Here is a 19709-nt window from a genome sequence, read left to right on the forward strand (position 1 = left end):
ACATGGAGTCATTAAGAACCTCTATGTGGAGTGATTCAGACCTGAGTTCACATCTGGAGCAAGCTACTCAATCTTGCTGAGCTTCAATTTTCTCTAAAAGAAACAACGTGGAAGATGATATCCACATGTAACTTGTGGTACACATGAAGGAGGGTAGTACAGTATATGATGCCTGGCACATCCTATGCATTTTCTAAAACTACTAGTAGTACTATTATTATTGTTACTTATTATACAATTTACTGTAGAAATTAACAGGGAGAGTATTAATAAATGTTAATATAGTGCTAAGTGTCACATTTATGATCTCAGCTAAATATCTGTTGATTCAACAAACATTCCACATATCAGAAAATAACCTGTTAGTATATATATATATATATATTTTTTTTTACAGAAGAAAAGAAACCCTGAGGCTTAGAAAGTGTAAACAATGTACCAAAAGTCACTCATTTAAGAGGTAATGCAATATTATTCAGCCTTAAAAAAATGAAGGAGATCCTTTCATTTGTGACAATATAGATGAAACAGGAGTGCATTATGCTGATGAAATAAGCCAGACAGGATAAATACGAATGATATCATTTATATATGGAATCTAAAAAGAAAAAAAGCCACACTCATAGAAACAGAGTAGAAAACTGGTTGCCAGGGGCTGGGGTGTGAGTGGGGAAAAGAGGGGAAGATTGGTAAAAGGGTACAAACTTTCAGCTGCAGGATGAATAAGGTCTGAGGATCTACTGTATAACATAGTTACTACAGTCAATAATACTGTATTGTATAACTAACATTTTCTGAGAGAATAGAACTTAAGTGTTCTCACCAAAAAAAGAAAAAAAGGAAAAAGGTGTCATGAGCTGTTAGATGTATTAATTAATGTGATGGGAAGGATCCTTTTGCAATGCATATGTATATCAAATCATCATGATATACTCTTTGACTATCTCACAATATTGTCAATTATACCTCAATAAAACAGGAAAAAAAGAGGTAATAAAGATGAGATTCCAATCCAGGATTATCTAGCTCAAAAAACTACACTCTTAACCATTACAATATAGTATCCATCCATATGTTGTAACTGTAAAATGCTTAACACAAAGGAAACGTTAACTAAATGGTAGCTATTCTAACTCTAATGCTTACTAGATATTAGTTATGTGGTATGCTTTACTTCTAACTACAAGGGTATAAGGTGCAAAGTCTTGCTACAGAACATAAAAGCCCCTGTGGTACCCTGTAGGATCTCTCATCTCTCAACCCAGAGTCTCCTCAAGTTGGAGGTCTTTACCCCATTTATAATGTGGGAATAATGCCTTTCCCACATTTGCACTGGGCATGAAAATCCATACTTCCAGGTGTATATGGAACCTCCACTTAGCTCCTCGTCACCTTGGAATCACCACACCAAAGATCATTTATTCCATTAATATAAATGATGTAGGGATAGAAGTACAGAATATACAGAGAGTGTTGGAGGAATCCAAACAACAAGTCCTCCACTCTCAAAACAAGTTTTAGAGTTCCAAAAGTAAAGAGCAATGTTTGGAAATAAAACTAAAAATGAAACTAACATCTACAATTAGCCAAGTATTTATTATGGGCCAGGCTACTTACTAGGCACTTGATAAACATTACAGCTCATCTTCCTGCAGTCCTTCAAAGCATATAATATTGTTTCTATTTCATAGAGAAGAAAATTGTATCTAAGCAGGTTAGTGATTAGCCCAAGACCACAGGGCTAGGCTGTAAGAAAAGAAGGCCAAGTTTCACTGGTCAAAATGGTGATGGATGTTATAACTAGAAGATTATGGCTAATCAAATAAAAATATTCAAAACGGTCCTAATGTATTATGAGGATTTCTTTAGAATAACTTGGGTGCCTTAGTGAATACAGTAGTGGTAGGCACTACAGTCTCTTTAATTTGCTAATCATACAAATCTACTTTAATATTCTTGGCGACAAGGAGCTAACTACTGATAAGACAGCTTCTTCAGTTTGGGGGCTACTCCAGGGTGAAATGCCGGAACGTCTTACTGCCTGCAATGTTACCTAGTTCTACCAGGGGGAATAAAGCAGAACAAGTAGCCACTGTTCTTGACAAATGGATACAGTTTCAGTTTTTCAAACTATGAGTGTCAGATTCATTCATTGTATCAGATAGATCTGTCAAATGGCTTTGCCCATTTACTAATGGATGGCACACTGCAGACACACGTTGGGTCAAAGGACTCAATGTCACCTCATTGATACTGTCATCAATATAATTTGTATTGGCATTTTGTCTCACCCTGACTTTACGGACTCTGTGAGGAGATCCAGGTCTCCAGACCATGGACTGATCACCTCTGCTTGACACAGTATTCTCTGCTCATTTCCAGAGGGGACCAAGGATGAGCTCTTGTACTTCTGAGTCTATTCACCCTACCTGGCAACACATACTAGCTGGGCTGCTTGGATCAAGCAGGAGCCCCAGAGTTTAAATTTCCAGCTGCATTAGAGGAAACAGAGGCTATGCCCCAATCCCATAACCCCTCACTTCTTACTGCTAGCCTATCCTAGGCTGTTCTTGCTGATAGGAGTACTTCATGCTAAAAATTAATTTTGCTTACCTGATGGCAGTCACACAACCTCAAATGCCATTTTTATAAATAAGGCAACCACCAATGGAGTGTGATTTAGGGTTTTTTCTTCTGTAGACCCTGCCTACCCTATAAAATCTCCCATTACTGCATCATGGAGACTATAATCCCTTTCCGAGGGAATAGATTCTTTCCAACCATAAGATGAAATAAGAACCTACATTTCCATACTGCCCAAAAGGAAATACATTGATTACAAAATGCAGGAGAATGACTGATTTTCCACATTTGTTGTGTTCATTAAAGGGTTTTTGAATAGACTTGACAGTATTAAAGAAGTTCAACACACACAAAATAAAAATTAATAAATGAAGAGAAAAAAATTGCATTTACAACAAACAACAAAATAAACACATTGATATATAAAAGGTTGTTATACATCGATGAAAAATGGATGCCATAAAGTCACAAAGTAAAAAGTATTAACAGCCAATAAAGATATGAAAATATGTTCAACCTTGCTATTATTAATCAAAGAAATACAAATAAAATAATTCAGGTGTCATATTTTACTGACTAGAATGACAAAGTTTTAAAAAACTTGATAATACTGGTATTGATATTGATAATACTGGTACTGATGAGTGTGTGTAAGAAACCACACTAGATGTTAAATTCTTGGTAGAAATAAAAAGCACGGTAACCTTTCTGGAAGACAATATGTCAGTATGTACCAGAACTGACAACCAGCCATTCAAGTTCTAGAAGTCCATTCTAAGGAAATAAACAAATGCTCAAAGACATATGAACAAGGATGCTTGTCTCATTGTTTAGCAGAGCAAAACAGGAATAATCTAAATGTTGAACAGTAGGGACTGGTTAAATAAATAACAGAATGCTGTTCAACCATTAAAAATGATGCTGCAGATTTTTATTAGGTGATGAGTAATCATACTTATATTATTAAATAAAAATGTTATAGAACTGTTTTGTAGTTTGATATAATAATTAAAGGTATTTTATACTTGCATTGTATTTATATGCACTCCGTCACAAAAAAGTTTCAAAAGATACCCTCAAAAATGTTACAGAGATGATTTATCAGAAATGGGATTTTGAGTTATTTTTCCTTTTTTCTTTAAATCCTTTCAATTTTGGAGTTTCTGCAATGAGCCTGTATTATTTTTACAATTAAAAATATTTAAATTTACAACAAAAGGATCTAAATTCCTCCAGTTTTCCATGTATTTTCCACCCTGGCTCAGGGTATTTGTTTAAAAAAGAAAAAAAATCAGCTTATTTTCTCTTTTGTATCAATCTAAATTTACTTTTCATAAGTTAACTATTTTAGTCTGGCAAAAGTTTCACACAGGAAAATTGTTAAGGGCTGAGTATTCTATTACCTTTAAAAGCACTGGAAACTTTGAAATTATTTCTTTCAGAATTTTCACATAATACTGAAAGTCGGGGGGGAGGTAGCAAAATGAAGAGAAATAGATAGTAGTAGTCAACTTCAATTAAGAAAAAGCAACAAGAGGCAGTTTGTACTCTTTTGATACGGCAGAAGCCCCATGTGTCAACTCATGCTAAAAAATGTATATACACACACACACATATATATGTTTGTGTGTATTATATGTATATGTGATACACACACATAATTAATCCACAGCCTTAGGCTAATCACTCATTGTGGCAGAAACAACGAGCTGTTGACTACACTTTAATTAGCTCCTCCAGCCTGTAGAGGCATCACTAGGACCAAGATAGGAACAACATTCTCCATCTCCGCTTGCATCTGGGTATGGTTCTATCCCAAAGAATGTGACCAGAGGTGACCTGAAGAGTTTATGTCTGAAGGATAACGAGTTGATAATTGTAGCTTGCAGCTTCCTCCCTCCTCTCCTTTTTAGGACAAACGTAGAGCCACTTGATGAAGGTGGTGGGTCCCTGAATAACTGAGCAGAAAACTGACCCTCAGACCACCAAAGTCCATACTACACTCCTGAGTGAGTGAGAAATGAACTGTCCATGTGTTGCTCCACTGAGGTTTAAGGTTTATTATTTAGTGTTTAACTAACGCATTTTTTCTTTAAACCTCAGTTGCCTTCTCTGTAAAATAAAGTCTTTGAAAAGGATCCACTGTAAGTTTTTTCCCTTGCTTATGTTTTTATCTTAGTTTTTAATTCTCAGAAACACTGCACGCATTTTACCTTTTACGTTAGTAAGTCTACTTTTTTTCCCACGAAGACGGGTTCTTCAAGTTATGGAGAAGTCATAGCAGACTGTTGCTTCAGTTTAAGATACGCATTCACATATGAGATGAGAAGGGTGAGGACCCAGAGAAACGCCTTTGACAGAGGGGAGTGAGAGCATACTGAAGAATGTTTAGTAATAAAGAATTCAGATGGGAGAAACGGATGGGTTACATCTAACAGATTTGCTCAAAGGAATTCTGGAAAGGCAAATATGTGAAAATGTATAGCAAAGACATGAAATGCCTTTTGGTCCCTAAATGGATTTCATTTCAAAGACGTGCATATTGCAAATACATGTACCGTAACACTTCTCTGTCCACTTCTAGAATTTTCTAAAGCCTGACAGAACATCTGCAGAGAGAGGATGTCATTCCAAGATAATCGACCGCAAGTTACTAAATTAAGTTAAAAATGTCCTTAACCTTGAACAGTTTTTAAAGAGATTTTAGAAGAAAGGAGCCCTCCAGGGGGTTGTATAACTATATAATTGTACCCTTTCTAAAAGGCTATTTACAGATACATAATGTTTCCCCTCCATTCTTTAAAGTAAAATATAGGATAAAAAAAATAGTTTGGGGATAATATTTGTTTGGGACAGCAGGCACTGCTAATCAGTACCACTCTCTCCTTATTCCTTACTATCAGAGCCCTGGTTTAGGAGACCCCATTATCCTTAAGGCTAAGGTGGCCAGTTTAAAATCCGAGCTGATGAGATCTAAGTGCAAGTCTGCTCACCATCTGTGGTAAAAAATTTGCTCTCTGAGTTAGACACTGCCTTTTTTTTCTTACTTAATTTCTTTTTCTTTTTTCCTTTTCTTTCTTCCTGCCCAAATTGTTGGAACACTATTGGAGATTCCGGGGTCACTTTGAAGCTATGTGGACGTGCTAGACATGTGGAAGCTGGAAGAGCGAAGCAACCCAGTCCCCTGGTGATGCCCTTCAGCAGCTGGACTAACGCTAGAGGGACTATCTCCAAACTTCCTGCTACCCGTGGAAAGTAAGGTAAATCACTCATTCACTTTCTGTTACCTACTAACTGATCCAGAACTCTAACCTCAGGGTTCTAGAACCCTTCTCAGTATCCCATAGTCATACTCATGTTCCGGACTCCTGATCATCAGACTTGCTTATAGCAGATGTATGGGGAGGGCGGGCTCTTCTGGAAGCCCTCATACTTCCTCCCCTACCCCCACCACACACAAATAATGATCTTTATGTCCACTCATCCTTCTATCTACACTCAGAGGCCAGGGCCCCCAGGAAGGCTTCACTGACAACCCTTTACTCCTCTCTACATGCAGAAAGGGTAGAGGTGTGGGCTCTGGAATCAGACTTCCTAGACTTGAATTCTTAATCTGTTACTTAGCAGTTTAGGACATGGGCAAAGTAGTTACCTTCTCTGGACACCCCTGTAAAAGAGGAACACTAAGTAGCACCTATGTACCTTACTGAAAGGATTAAATGAGCAAATGCAGGTAAAGTTCTTATAATTTTTTCTTGGGTCAATCAATTCTAGCTGCTATGGTTACCTTTGGCTAATTTAGGGCAGAGTCCCTTTGCCCTCCTTTGGTTCTCTGGGCCCGTCTCATTCACAACACACACAACCGCATACTGCAGAGTTTTGAAAGGTGGTTCTCAAAATGTGGTCCCTGGGCCAGCAATATCAGCCACACCTGGGAACTGGTTAGAACGCTAGCACTGGAGCCCAGCAATCTGTGTTTTAACAATATTCTCAGGCAAATCTGATGCACACTAAAGGTTGACAACAACTGAGAACATCTGTCTCACACTCTCCTGGAGGCATTCACCAAAAATAGAGTTACAGGACCTTACACCTGACCAGCTGGAGAAGGGGTCTAGTAATTGCCCTGGGTATCATGCTTGTCATGATTTTTCAGCACATAAATGTTTGAGAATCACTGCCATTTTGAATGTGTGTTTCACTTGTCTGTTTTTCCAGTGGACTTTACTTCCTTGCAAGGAAGGTTTGTGAAGATTTGTTGCTGTTGTTTGCATTATTAGTTTTATTATGCTAATTCTAGAATCTCTGGTGCATAGTGCAATCTCAGGCAGGAAGTAGTGGCTCATTAAAACAGGTATCCCAAAAGTCTTAGTAGAACTTCAAGATTAATTCCTTCAGGAAGAAGTAAAATTGTCATTAGATGCAGATGATATGATACTATATAGAGAAAACCCTAAAGACTCTACATGAAAACTACTACAACTGATAAACGAATTCAGCAAGGTAGCAGAATACAAGATTAACATACAGAAATTGGTTGCATTTCTTTATACCAACAATGAAATATCGGAAAGGGAATGTAAAAAAACAATGCCTTTTAAAATCACAACCCCAAAAATAAAATACTTAGGAATAAACCTCACCAAGAAGGCAAAAGACTTATACGCGGAGAACTGTAAGACATTAATAAAGGAAAGTGAAGATGATTCAAAGAAATGGAAAGACATCTCATGTTCTTGGGTTGGAGGAATTAATATTGTTAAAATGCTCATACTACCCAAAGCAATCTACAGATTTAATGCGATCCCTATCAAATTACCCATGACATTTTTCACGCAATTAGAACAAATAATCCTAAAATTCATACAGAACCATAAAAGACCCAGAATTGCCAAAGCATTCCTGAAGAAAAAGAACAGCGTTGGAGGCATAGCCACCCCAGACTCAGACAGTACTCCAAAGTCACAGTAATCAAAACAGCGTGGTATTGGCACAAAAACAGACATATGGATCAATGGAACAGAATACAGAGCCCAGAAATAAACCCACACACCTCAGTTAATCTTTGACAATTAATCTTTGACAAAGGAGGCAAGAATATATAATGGGAAAGAGACAGTCTCTTCCGCAAGTGGTGTTGGTAAAGTTGGACAGCCTTATATAAACCAGTGAAGTTAGAACACATCCTTTCACCATACACGAAAATAAACTCAAAATGTCTTAAAGACTTAAACATAAGACATGACACCATAAAACTTCTAGAAGAGAACACAGGCAAAATATTCTCTGACATAAATCATACCAATGTTTTCTTAGGTCAGTCTCCCAAGACAATAGAAATAAAAATGAAAATAAACAAAGGGGACCGAATCAAACTTACAAGCTTTTGCACAGCAAAGGAAACCATAAACAAAATGAAAAGACAACCTACAGAATGGGAGAAAATATTTGCAAATGATGCGACCAGCAAGGGCTTAATTTCCAAAATATACAAACAGCTCATACAACTTGATGACAATAAAAGCAAACAACCCAATCAAAAAAATAGGCAGAAGACTTAAAGAGACATTTCTCCAAAGAAGAAATACAGATGGCCAATAGGCACATGAAAAGATGCTCAACACTGCCAATTATTAAAGAAATGCAAATCAAAACTACCATGAGGTACCACCTCACACCAGTCAGAATGGCCACCATTAAAAAGTCTACGAATAACATATGCTGGAGAAGGTGTGGAGAAAAGGGAACCCTCCTACAACACTGTTGGTGGGAATGTAAGTTGGTGCAGCCACTGTGGAAAACAGTATGGAGGTTCCTCAGAAAACTAAAAATAGACCTACCATATGATCCAGCAATCCCACTCCTGGGCGTATATCCAGACCAAACTATAATTCAAAAAGACACGTTCACCCTGATCTTCACAGCAGCAATATTCACAATAGCCAAGACATGGAAACAACCTAAATGTCCATCAACAGATGAATGGATAAAGACGATGTGGTACATATATACAATGAAATACTACTCAGCCATAAAAAGAAGAATGAAATAATGCCATTTGCAGCAGCAACATGGATGCAACTAGAGATTATCATACTAAGCAAAGTAAGTCAGAAAGAGAAAGACAAATACCATGATACCACTTATATGTGGAATCTAAAATATGACACAAATGAACCTATCTATGAAACAGAAACAGAATCAGAGACATAGAGAATAGACTGGTGGCTGCCAAGGGGGAAGCAGGTGGGAGAGGGATGAACTGGGAGTTTGGGATTAGCAGATGCAAACTGGTATATATAGATTGGCTAAACAACAAGGTCCTACTATATAGCACAGGGAACTATATTCAATATCCTGTGATAAACCATAATGGAAAAGAGTATGAAAAAGAATGTATATACATATGTATAACAGAGTCACTTTGCTGTACAGCAGTAATTAACACAACGCTGTAAACCAAGTATACTCCAATAAAAAATAAGTTAATTAAATTTTTAAAAAGATTAATTCCTTCAGAAGAACAAGTACTACACATTCACAAAAAAAGCACCCTTTGAAAGTTTAAATTTTTGAATTTCTTTGCCACTTCCTTAGTTTTGATCATCTTGGACAATATATTTTCAATACTGACTTTTAAAAAGAATTGTGTTTCAGTGTTTGCTATCCTTAGACAGAAACAGATAAGTACAACTAAATACTTGTTTTTCAAAAGTCTCAAAAGTATAAGGGAAATGAAAGTAATTATATCTTCAAATGATTTTGGGGTATGTTTCTAATTTCATACTTCTGATGCGATTCAAGATTAAAACTGTATTAAGACATTTGAGACATGCCGCATTGGTATTAAATGAATTTAATTTTGTGTAAAGTGGCTGAAATATTTTCTTCAGCAAACATACCTGCAGATATAAAATCACAACCATAAATCTACAAAAAAGCAAGCTATTGAATGAAATCTGATTGGTTATTTCCCTGCAGTATGGATCTGCTAATAATTTAATTTACTACTTGCTAACAGAAGCCAAAATTTAAATATACATATATATATATGTGTGTGTATATATCTATCTCTTTAATTTTAAATCATTCATATATATGAACAAGTATACATACACATATATAACAATTGTTCATATGTATAAACAATTTAAATTAAAGAAAGTACATCTGGTGGCCTATTTTCTTCCCCCCGATTTCTAAAGAACACCATATTCTATTCTCGGCAGTGGAATGTCAATCCACCTTAAGGGTTGTTCAATGAGCATATCTGAGAAACCACTGGTTTAGCCAATGATGTACTTATTGAGGGAGGCCCTAGTGCCACTGTCAAGAGCTTATCCATAGGAGAGATAAGAAGGTACTTGTTTGGTTTGTGAAAAGAAGGAGTAGTGAGGAATAGCAGGTAGCTGCAGGCTGATGACACGTGATGTCCGTATATATGTAGAACCAACACACCCATAATTGCACCCATTTTCCATACCCAAATCCAAAGCCTTTATATCATTAATCCCAGGCAAAAATGGTAAGATTCATGTGTGTTACTATCCCACGGCTTCAAGATGCCTATAAACTCATTTGAGTATGTCTTAGTTTTATCAGTGGAGGACAAACCAGGCTTCTATCACCAAGCCCCATTCCATAACAGGCAAACCAGTCCAAGACTTCTCTGAGTGCAGCAGGAGAGTCTATGGAAGGGGCGCTCACTCCACTGTGATGCCTAAAATGTCTTTGCACAGAGCAAACATTCAACACATGCTGAGTGAATGAATGAGTGAACCGGCTCATTTTAGGGAAATTCCATTCAACAGGCTGGCATTCCTTCCTACCCATCTTAACTGTTAAGCTTGCCATCAGACAAAAATTTAATTATAAAACGTTAGAGCTAAGGAAATTTTAGAAACTATCTACTCTCCAGAGGTATACAACTTTAATTTCGTGGTAAAAATCACTAGGAGTGATTTAGGAGTCTATCAGACCTCAGTCCAAATTCCACATCTACCATATTTTGGTGAGCAAATAACTACTTCTGAGGCTCTGTTCCATATATGCATTATGGGATATCATAATAATACATACATTAATTGTATGACTATCAGGGGATGAAATGACACAATCCATTTGCCATGGTCGGCTAAGTAATTTGCACCAAGTAAGCACTCAAGACATTAGCCAATATTAATAGCGGAGAGATGAAAACAAAACTCTGGGACTGATGCCTACCCTAGTGGCCTCAGTGGTCATAATGACTTTCTTCCATTCAGCCTGCTCTCTTCTCACTAAGACTAAGGAAGAGAAGATGAACAAATTAGCAATAACAATTTGAAAATGGTTTTATACTCCCTGAATGAATGGAATTATAATAAAATGATTCATGAGTTCTGCAGAAATATGATGAGACTTTAGATCTTTATGTTAGTTCTATACAAAACCAATTTATGGCCCTAAGATGTACCTTCCCACCCAGCCCCATCCTTATCAGGATCAAATATCATTGTAAATGGAAAAGTCAACAACACATAATCAACAAGCTAAGTTACAAGCCAGTGAAGTCTCGGAACTTTGATAGAGAAAATTCAGATTTATCATTATATGTAAAAATAAGATGGGGGGACCTTGAAGATGGCGGAAGAGTAAGACACGGAGATCACCTTCCTCCCCACAGATACACCAGAAATACATCTACACGTGGAACAACTCCTACAGAACACCTACTGAACGCTGGCAGAAGACCTCAGACCTCCCAAAAGGCAAGAAACTCCCCACGTACCTGGGTAGGGCAAAAGAAAAAAAAGAAAAAACAGAGACAAAAGAATAGGGACGGCACCTGCACCAGTGGGAGGGAGCTGTGAAGGAGGAAAAGTTTCCACACACTAGGAAGCCCCTTCGCGGGCGGAGACTGCAGGGGGCGGAGGGGGGAGCTTCGGAGCCGCGGAGGAGTGCACAGCAACGGGTGCGGAGGGCAAAGCGGGGAGATTCCCGCACAGAGGATCGGTGCCGACCGGCACTCACCAGCCCGAGAGGCTTGTCTGCTCACCCGCTGGGGCGGGCGGGGCTGCGAGCTGAGGCCGGAGCGCAAGGAGAGGACTGGGGTTGGCGGCTTGAACACAGCCTGAAGGGGTTAGTGCACCACGGCTAGCTGGGAGGGAGTCCGGGGAAAAGTCTGTACCTGCCGAAGAGGCAAGAGACTTTTTCTTCCCTCTTTGTTTCCTGGTGCGTGAGGAGAGGGGTTTAAGAACGCTGCTTAAAGGAGCTCCAGAGACGGGCGCGAGCCGCGGCTAAAAGCGCGAACCCCAGAGACGGGCGCGAACCGCGGCTAAAAGCGCGGACCCCAGAGACGGGCGCGAGCCGCGGCTGAAAGCGCGGACCCCAGAGACGAGCGAGAGACGATAAGGCTGCTGCTGCCGCCACCGAGGGGCCTGTGTGCGAGCACAGGTCACTCTCCACACCCCTCTTCCGCGGAGCCTGTGCAGCCCGCCACTGCCAGGTTCCCGGGATCCAGGGACAACTTCCCCGGGAGAACGCACAGCGGGCCTCAGGCTGGTGCAAAGTCACGCTGGCCTTTGCCGCCGCAGGCCCGCCCCGCACGCCACGCCGTGCCCCTCCCGCCCAGCCGGCCTGAGTGCGCCAGAGCCCCCGAATCAGCGGCTCCTTTAACCCCGCCCTGTCTGAGCAAAAAACAGACGCCCTCCAGCGACCTACACGCAGTGGCAGGGCCAAATCCAAAGCTGAGCCCCTGGAAGCTGTGAGAACAAAGAAGAGAAAGGGAAATCTCTCCCAGCAGCCTCAGAAGCAGCGGATTAAAGCTCCACAATCAACTTGATATACCCTGCATCTGTGGAATACCTGAATAGACAACCAATCATCCCAAATTAAGGAAGTGGACTTTAGGAGCAAGATCTATGATTTTTTTCCCTTTTCCTCTTTTTGTGAATGTATATGTGTATACTTCTGTGTGAGATCTTGTCTGTTTAGTCTTGCTTCCACCATTTGTCCTAGGGTTCTATCCGTCCATGGTTTTTTTTTTTAATTTTTCTTAATAATCAATTTTAATTTTAATAACGTTATTATACTTTACCTTCGTTCTTTCTTTTTCTTTCTTTTCTTTCCTTCCTTCCTTCCTTCCCTCCTTTAGACAACGAATCATCCCAAATTGAGGAGGTAGTCTCTGACAGCAAGATTTATGATTTTTCCCCCTTTACCTCTTTTAGTGAGGGTGTATGTGTATGCTTCTGTGTAAGATTTTGTCTGTATAGCTTTGCTTCCAACATTTGTCCTAAGGTGCTATCCGTCCCTTTTTTTTTTCTAAATAAGAATTTTTTAATTCAATAATTTTATTATACTTTATTTTATTTTTACTGTATCTTCCTTCTTTCTGTCTTTTTTCCTTCTTTCCCTCCTTCCTTCCTTCCTCCCTCCCTCCCTCCTTTCTTTCCTTCTTTCCTTCTTTGCTTCTTTCTTTCTTCCTTCCTTCCTTCCTTCCCTCCTTTCCTTCTTTCTTTCCTCATACTTTTACTAATTCCCTCTACTTTTTCTCCCTTTTATTCTGAGCCGTGTGGATGAAAAGCTCTTGGTGCTCCAGCCAGGAGTCAGGGCTCTGCCTCTGAGGTAGGAGAGCCAACTTCAGGACACTGGTCAACAAGAGACCTCCCAGCTCCACATAATATCAAACGGCGAAAATCTCCCAGAGACCTCCATCTTAACACCAGCACCCAGCTTCACTCAACGACCTGCAAGCCACAGTGCTGGACAACCTATGCCAAACAACTAGCAAGACAGGAACAGAACCCCACCCATTAGCAGAGAGGCTGCCTAAAATAATAATAAGGCCACAGACACCCCAAACACACCACCAGACGTGAACCTGCCCACTAGAGAGACAAGATCCAGCCTCATCCACCACAACACAGGCACTAGTCCCCTCCACCAGGAAACCTACACAACCCACTGAACCAACCTTAGCCACTGGGGACAGACATCAAAAACAGCAGGAACTACGAACCTGCAGCCTGTAAAAAGGAGACCCCAAACACAGTAAGATAAGCAAAATGAGAAGACAGAAAACACACAGCAGATAAAGGAGCAAGATAAAAATGCACCAGACCTAACAAATGAAGAGGAAATAGGCAGCTTACCTGAAAAAGAATTCAGAATAATGATAGTAAGGATGATCCGAAATCTTGGAGATAGAATGGACAATAGAATGGACAAAATGCAAGAATCAGTTAACAAGGACCTAGAAGAACTAAAGATGAAACAAGCAACAATGAACAACACAATAAATGAAATTAAAAGTACTCTAGATGGGATCAATAGCAGAATAACTGAGGCAGAAGAATGGATAAGTGACCTGGAAGATAAAGTAGTGGAAATAACTACTGCAGAGCAGAATAAAGAAAAAAGAATGAAAAGAAATGAGGACAGTCTCAGAGACCTCTGGGACAACATTAAACGCACCAACATTCGAATTATAGGGGTTCCAGAAGAAGAAGAGAAAAAGAAAGGGACTGAGAAGATATTTGAAGAGATTATAGTTGAAAACTTCCCTAATATGGGAAAGGAAATAGTTAATCAAGTCCAGGAAGCACAGAGAGTCCCATACAGGATAAATACAAGGAGAAATACGCCAAGACACATATTAATCAAACTGTCAAAAATTAAATACAAAGAAAGCATATTAAAAGCAGCAAGGGAAAAACAACAAATAACACATAAGGGAATCCCCATAAGGTTAACAGCTGATCTCTCAGCAGAAACCCTACAAGCCAGAAGGGAGTGGCAGGACATACTGAAAGTGATGAAGGAGAAAAACCTGCAGCCAAGACTACTCTACCCAGCAAGGATCTCATTCAGATTTGATGGAGAAATTAAAACCTTTACAGACAAGCAAAAGCTGAGAGAGTTCAGCACCACCAAACCAGCTTTACAACAAATGCTAAAGGATCTTCTCTAGGCAAGAAACACAAGAGAAGGAAAAGACCTATAATAACGAACCCAAAACAATTTAGAAAATGGGAATAGGAACATACATATCGATAATTACCTTAAATGTAAATGGACTAAATCCTCCCACCAAAAGACACAGATTAGCTGAATGGATACAAAAACAAGACCCATATATATGCTGTCTACAAGAGACCCACTTCAGACCTAGAGACACATACAGACAGAAAGTAAGGGGATGGAAAAAGATATTCCATGCAAATGGAAAACAAAAGAAAGCTGGAGTAGCAATTCTCATATCAGACAAAATAGACTTTAAAATAAGGACTATTAAAAGAAACAAAGAAGGACACTACATAATGATCAAGGGATCGATCCAAGAAGAAGATATAACAATTGTAAATATTTATGCACCCAACATAGGAGCACCTCAATACATAAGGCAAATACTAACAGCCATAAAAGGGGAAATCAACAGTAACACATTCAGAGTAGGGGACTTAAACACTCCACTTTCACCTATGGACAGATCATCCAAACTGAAAATAAATAAGGAAACACAAGCTTTAAATGATACATTAAACAAGATGGACTTAATTGATATTTATAGGACACTCCATCCAAAAACAACAGAATACACATTTTTCTCAAGTGCTCATGGAACATTCTCCAGGATAGATCATATCTTGGGTCACAAATCAAGCCTTGGTAAATTTAAGAAAATTGAAATTGTATCAAGTATCTTTTCTGACCACAATGCCATGAGACTGGATTATCAATTACAGGAAAAGATCTGTAAAAAATACAAACACATGGAGGCTAAACAATACACTACTTAATAATGAAGTGATCACTGAAGAAATCAAAGAGGAAATAAAAAAATACCTAGAAACAAATGACAATGGAGACACAACGACCCAAAACCTGTGGGATGCAGCAAAAGCAGTTCTAAGGGGGACGTTTATAGCAATACAAGCCCACCTTAAGAAGCAGGAAACATCTCGAATAAACAACCTAACCTTGCACCTCAAGCAATTAGAGAAAGAAGAACAAAAAAACCCCAAAGCTAGCAGAAGGAAAGAAATCATAAAAATCAGATCAGAAATAAATGAAGGAAACAATAGCAAAGATCAATAAAACTAAAAGCTGGTTCTTTGAGAAGATAAACAAAATAGATAAACCACTAGCCAGACTCATCAAGAAAAAAAGGGAGAAGACTCAAATCAATAGAATTAGAAATGAAAAACGAGAGGTAACAACTGACACTGCAGAAATAAAAGAGATCATGAGAGATTACTACAAGCAACTCTATGCCAATAAAATGGACAATCTGGAAGACATGGACAAATTCTTAGAAATGCACAACCTGCCAAGACTGAATCAGGAAGAAATAGAAAATATGAACAGACTAATCACAAGCACTGAAATTGAAACTGTGATTAAAAATCTTCCAACAAAGAAAAGCCCAGGACCAGATGGCTTCACAGGCGAATTCTATCAAACATTTAGAGAAGAGCTAACACCTATCCTTCTCAAACTCTTCCAAAATAGAGCAGAGGGAGGAACGCTCCCAAACTCCTTCTACGAGGCCACCATCACCTTGATAGCAAAACCAGACAAGGATGTCACAAAGAAAGAAAACTACAGGCCAATATCACTGATGAGCATAGATGCAAAAATCCTCAACAAAATACTAGCAAACAGAATCCAACAGCACATTCAAAGGATCATACACCATGATCAAGTGGGGTTTATTCCAGGAATGCAAGGATTCTTCAATAAACGCAAATCTATCAATGTGATAAACCATATTAACAAATTGAAGAAGAAAAACCACATGATCATCTCAATAGATGCAGAGAAAGCTTTTGACAAAATTCAACACCCATTTATGATAAAAACCCTGCAGAAAGTAGGCATAGAGGGAACTTTCCTCAACATAATAAAGGCCATATATGACAAGCCCATAGCAAACATCATCCTCAATGGTGAAAAACTGAAAGCATTTCCACTAAGATCAGGAACAAGACAAGGTTGCCCACTCTCACCACTCTTATTCAACATAGTTTTGGAAGTTTTAGCCACAGCAATCAGAGAAGAAAAGGAAATAAAAGGAATCCAAATCGGAAAAGAAGAAGTAAAGCTGTCACTGTTTGCAGATGACATGATCCTATACATAGAGAATCCTAAAGATGCTACCAGAAAACTACTAGAACTAATCAATGAATTTGGTAAAGTGGCAGGATACAAAATTAATGCACAGAAATCTCTGGCATTCCTATATACTAATGATGAAAAATCTGAAAGTGAAATCAAGAAAACACTCCCATTTACCATTGCAACAAAAAGAATAAAATATCTAGGAATAAACCTACCTAAAGAGACAAAAGACCTGTATGCAGAAAATTATAAGACACTGATGAAAGAAATTAAAGATGATACAAATAGATGGAGAGATATACCATGTTCTTGGATTGGAAGAATCAACATTGTGAAAATGACTCTACAACCCAAAGCAATCTATAGATTCAATGCAATCCCTATCAAACTACCACTGGCATTTTTCACAGAACTAGAACAAAAAATTTCACAATTTGTATGGAAACACAAAAGACCCCGAAGAGCCAAAGCAATCTTGAGAACAAAAAAAGGAACTGGAGGAATCAGGCTCCCTGACTTCAGACTATACTACAAAGCTACAGTTATCAAGACGGTATGGTACTGGCACAAAAACAGAAAGATAGATCAATGGAACAGGATAGAAAGCCCAGAGATAAACCCACGCACATATGGACACCTTATCTTTGATAAAGGTGGCAGGAATGTACAGTGGAGAAAGGACAGCCTCTCCAATAAGTGGTGCTGGGAAAACTGGACAGGTACATGTAAAAGTATGAGATTAGATCACTCCCTAACACCATACACAAAAATAAGCTCAAAATGGATTAAAGACCTAAATATAAGGCCAGAAACTATCAAACTCTTAGAGGAAAACATAGGCAGAACACTCTATGACATAAATCACAGCAAGATCCTTTCTGACCCACCTCCTAGAGTAATGGAAATAAAAACAAAAATAAACAAATGGGACCTAATGAAACTTCAAAGCTTTTGCACAGCAAAGGAAACCATAAACAAGACCAAAAGACAACTCTCAGAATGGGAGAAAATATTTGCAAATGAAGCAACCGACAAAGGATTAATCTCCAAAATTTACAAGCAGCTCATGCAGCTCAATAACAAAAAAACAAACAACCCAATCCAAAAATGGGCAGAAGACCTAAATAGACATTTCTCCAAAGAAGATATACAGACTGCCAAAAAACACATGAAAGAATGCTCAACATCATTAATCATTAGAGAAATGCAAATCAAAACTACAATGAGATATCATCTCACACCAGTCAGAATGGCCATCATCAAAAAATCTAGAAACAATAAATGCTGGAGAGGGTGTGGAGAAAAGGGAACACTCTTGCACTGCTGGTGGGAATGTGAATTGGTTCAGCCACTATGGAGAACAGTATGGAGGTTCCTTAAAAAGCTACAAATAGAACTAGCATATGACCCAGCAATCCCACTACTGGGCATATACCCTGAGAAAACCGAAATTCAAAAAGAGTCATGTACCAAAATGTTCATTGCAGCTCTATTTACAATAGCCCGGAGATGGAAACAACCTAAGTGCCCATCATCGGATGAATGGATAAAGAAGATGTGGCACATATATACAATGGAATATTACTCAGCCATAAAAAGCAACGAAATTGAGCTATTTGTATTGAGGTGGATAGACCTAGAGTCTGTCATACAGAGTGAAGTAAGTCAAAAAGAAAAAGACAAATACCGTATGCTAACACATATATATGGAATTTAAGAAAAAAAAAATGTCATGAAGAACCTAGGGGTAAGGCAGGAATAAAGATGCAGACCTCCTAGAGAACGGACTTGAGGTTATGGGGAGGGGGAAGGGTGAGCTGTGACAGGGCGAGAGAGAGTCATGGACATATACACACTAACAAACGTAGTAAGGTAGATAGCTAGTTGGAAGCAGCCGCATGGCACAGGGATATTGGCTTGGTGCTTTGTGACAGCCTGGAGGGGTGGGATAGGGAGGGTGGGAGGGAGGGAGATGCAAGAGGGAAGAGATATAGGAACATATGTATATGTATAACTGATTCACTTTGTTATAAAGCAGAAACTAACACACCATTGTAAAGCAATTATACCCCAATAAAGATGTTAAAAAAAAATAATAAGATGATATGAAGAACTCAATCTAAAAAATATTACCTGGAGATCTATAATCTCTACAATAGTGCTATAAAAAGTAAAGAGCTAGAAATCTATTTAGATGGTTTTCCTTATAAGAAAGCACTTTCTGTATAACTTTTAATGTACTATTGATGAGAACAATTCAACAAGAGTCAAATAAATATCTGCAGATGTCCTACAAGAAGAAAAGAACAGAGTTAGATGTGACAGGGGATAACTGGACTTCAGGATGAGTAAGACCCTATACTTGACCTCAATAAATTAACATGAAATACAGTGGATGAGTCATGTACAGAATGTCAGAATTCTAAAAGGCCAAGCTAAGTACCAAAAGGAACACGTGGGGACTCTTAAGAAGGAAATAAAATATTGGTTAGTTGATTACGAAAAGGCAGAAGGGAGTAGGTTCCCTTTGGCTGCTCTTTGAAGAGATCACTTCCTTTCCCCCCTAGTCCTGAGGCTAGGGTGGCATGGGCAATAGAGGAATGTGGGGACTGAGAATCATTTCTACTCTCACCAGAGTGGCTGGAAGCAGATTTTCTTACCAGGATGTAGTAGTATGCTAATATTTAAGGGTTCTTGAGGTCAGAGAGAAGGGTTTGAATACTCCGGCTCCATCTCTTGCTGTGGGTCAAGTTTCTTACCTTTCCAACACCTCGGCGTCTTTATCTGAAAATTGGGGACGATGATAATGTCTCCCACCTGAGTGTGAGAACTATATGATACAGTGCATACGCAGGGCTAAGTTTGGTGCCTGGCAAACAGAAAGTGCGCAGTACGACAGGCGAGTGTAGTGACAATAAAGGCAAAGATGACGGGGGTAGTGCCGGTGTTGCTTCTGCCCCCAGAACGGGCTCTGACTGGGAGAGAGTTAAAGCACCTTTGGGTTCATGAGGGTTTATATATAA

General features: G+C 38.9%; 2 protein-coding genes across 3 annotated transcripts in view; one reads left to right on the top strand and one right to left on the bottom strand.

The window, feature by feature from the left end:
- Positions 1-13851, top strand: part of LOC307176229 (uncharacterized protein) — a 37738-nt gene extending 23887 nt beyond the window's left edge. The window contains exon 2 of one of the 2 annotated variants that reach the window (XM_079902146.1): positions 398-13851. The gene's annotated coding sequence lies outside the window, so the exon portion shown is untranslated. The remainder of the gene's footprint in view (positions 1-397) is intronic. The other variant, XM_079902147.1, reaches the window with a different exon arrangement.
- LOC307176230 (metabotropic glutamate receptor 7-like) overlaps positions 1-19709 on the bottom strand; it is a 66484-nt gene that overhangs the window by 33090 nt on the left and 13685 nt on the right. The gene's annotated exons all lie outside the window — the stretch shown is intronic.

This window comes from Stenella coeruleoalba (genome assembly GCF_951394435.1).
Source record: "Stenella coeruleoalba genome assembly, chromosome: 17".
NCBI lineage: Eukaryota > Metazoa > Chordata > Mammalia > Artiodactyla > Delphinidae > Stenella > Stenella coeruleoalba.